Genomic DNA, 2328 nt, shown 5'->3' with positions numbered 1-2328 from the left:
CTGACAACACCAAGTCAAGGGTTAAGATCCCCTTACCAGTCATCTTAAAAAAAAAAAAGTAATTAAGTATCTGTATGAAAAAAGGTCCAAATGGTTAGTAGTGATGATCTCTGCAAGAGTGGGATTACAGGAGACCAGAGCTTTGTGAAACACTGAAAATTTTAAAATAATGAATATACTTTTGAAGCAGAAGAAAATCTTGTAATATACGCACAGTCAAGGGTGAGAAGATAAACACAGATAACCAGGTACTGATCTGGGAATCAAAAGTTTGGCCATTACCTGCCTGTTATTATCACTTTAATCTCTTTGAGCCTGTTTCCTCCCAGTAAAATGGGGTAATAGTGCTTGTTTCACAGTGCTGTTTTGTGAATTAAATGAATCAGAAATGGGAAGGGGTAGTTCAAAGTTGCAATTTAAGGAACAGGAAAAGAATCCTGTCCACCAATGCCCCACATGCTCTTTCTCCAAGCTTACCTTCTCCACTGGGATGAAGGCACTGGGCCCTCGAGGGCCTCTCCGAGCCCTGTTCTCCCTCTGCTCCTGGATGGAAACACACTGAAGATTAGTAGTAGAAGGAAGGATAAAGAGGATTGTTATCTCTCCAGCTCCTCCTCCAACCCCAAAGGCTATGCTGAGCTTTTAAAACCATCTTTCTGGCACACCTTGCATGGAGGAGCTAGGAGATAGGAGAGATACAACTGGTTTGGCTGGTGGTGAAAGGGTAAGCAAGAGAAAGGGCTCACCCCAGGCTGAATTCTTCAGGAATTGGGCAAGAACCTGGGAGCCCAAGCATTGCTGGGTGGGAGGGGCCCAGAGAAGGGAAATATACAGTGTTGTACATCTCCAGGAAGCCACCTTTTTAAGCAGCCCCAGAGAACCCACACGAGACCACTCCCCCTCCATCGTTCCTATCCCAAAGCCAGGTAACCAAGTACTCCAGATGTTAGGAAGCAGCTTCAATCTCTCTTCAATTATCCCTCCATCCACCACTGCCTGAAAGTCTGCCACCATCTCTTGTTTGAACTACCACTCGCACCCCACCAGTTGTCTCCGTGCCTCCAAAGCCCGGCCCTCTCCTATCCATCCTCTACCCAGCAGTCAGATTAATTTTCTGAAGTGTAAATCTGATCGGCTGGCTTAGAACTCTACCACCCCTCCCATGGCCTTCCAGATAAATTAGTTTCCCAGGCCCAATGCCCTCCCACTGAGCATCTTTTTAGTCCTTTAGGGAATAAGAACCTTTTTCTGATCCTTATCTGTGACCTCACAATTCCCAGTGCTTTTGCTTCTAAAAACAGCTGTCTTCTAATTGTCTATTTTAAGTCTCCCTACTACCCGGTCACATTTTGTGGAGAGCAATGCCAGGTCACTTATATTAGTCTGTGAATGAAAATAAAAGCAGAGAGGTATGGAGGGAACCACAGCAGGGTGTATGGGGCTGATGGTAGCAGCTATTCTGACATGTATATATTTGAGCCTCTTTAGAAACCACTAGGGGCCGGCCCGTGGCGCACTCGGGAGAGTGTGGCCCTTGGGTGCGCAGCGGCGCCGCGTGTTCGGATCCTATATAGAGATGGCCGGTGGGTTGCGATCCCCTTACCGGTCACAAAAAAGACAAAAAAAAAAAAGAAACCACTAGAATCATGTACTCACTAAATCTGCTTCTCCTAGTCCTAGAGGTGGGATTCAGGGAGGAGGTTTTATTTATTCATTTATTTTGTTAATTACAGGTGGGGAGCACTTAGCACTGGCCTTGAAAACAGTTTACCCAAATCAGGGTCATGCCTTCACTGGACAGGGACACACACCCCCCAATTCGAACCTCCCCATGAAGATCCAGACTTAGCACCAGCCCCCTCAGGCTTCCAGGTACTAAAAACTATAATTGAACCTTCCTTCTCAGGTGGCCAAAAGCCCACCAAGGGAGGCAGAGCTCTGGGGCTCTGGAGGACTACAAAGGAAGGAACTATGGAACTTGGAAGTCCTGGGTGTGGGTGAAAATTCTGCCACTAACTTGCTGTGTGGCTCTGGGAAAGTTACCTATACTCTCTGGGCCTTAATCCTGGACAAAGGAGGTTAAGCTGACTGCTCAGGCCCCTTTCAGCCCACATTCTGGGGGCTACCAGGCCAGGAGGATCCAAGTCCAGCGTAGTAACCACCACAGTCCCAAAGCACTCCCTTTTCAGCTTCCCTCCTCCCTCACCAGAGAAAAAGCTCAACAGCTCTGTCTGAGAGATAAGGATTGCTGACTCTACAAATTGGGCCTCCCCCTCGGGGGACCTGAGGACAGATAGAAAACCACAGCGGGTGGGGCGGGGCAGAACT

At 47.8% G+C, this 2328-nt stretch overlaps 1 protein-coding gene across 1 annotated transcript in view; it reads right to left on the bottom strand.

Annotated features, from left to right (window-relative positions):
- Nucleotides 1-537, bottom strand: part of SESN2 (sestrin 2) — an 11839-nt gene extending 11302 nt beyond the window's left edge. The window contains exon 1 of the mRNA XM_008587503.1: nucleotides 478-537. The gene's annotated coding sequence lies outside the window, so the exon portion shown is untranslated. The remainder of the gene's footprint in view (nucleotides 1-477) is intronic.
- Nucleotides 538-2328: the final 1791 nt, after the last annotated feature.

The sequence above is a fragment of the Galeopterus variegatus genome, unplaced genomic scaffold (genome assembly GCF_000696425.1).
Source record: "Galeopterus variegatus unplaced genomic scaffold, G_variegatus-3.0.2 Scaffold4407, whole genome shotgun sequence".
Classification (NCBI taxonomy): domain Eukaryota; kingdom Metazoa; phylum Chordata; class Mammalia; order Dermoptera; family Cynocephalidae; genus Galeopterus; species Galeopterus variegatus.
Note: the sequence above shows the minus strand (reverse complement) of the source record. Positions and strands in the feature narration are given on the sequence as shown.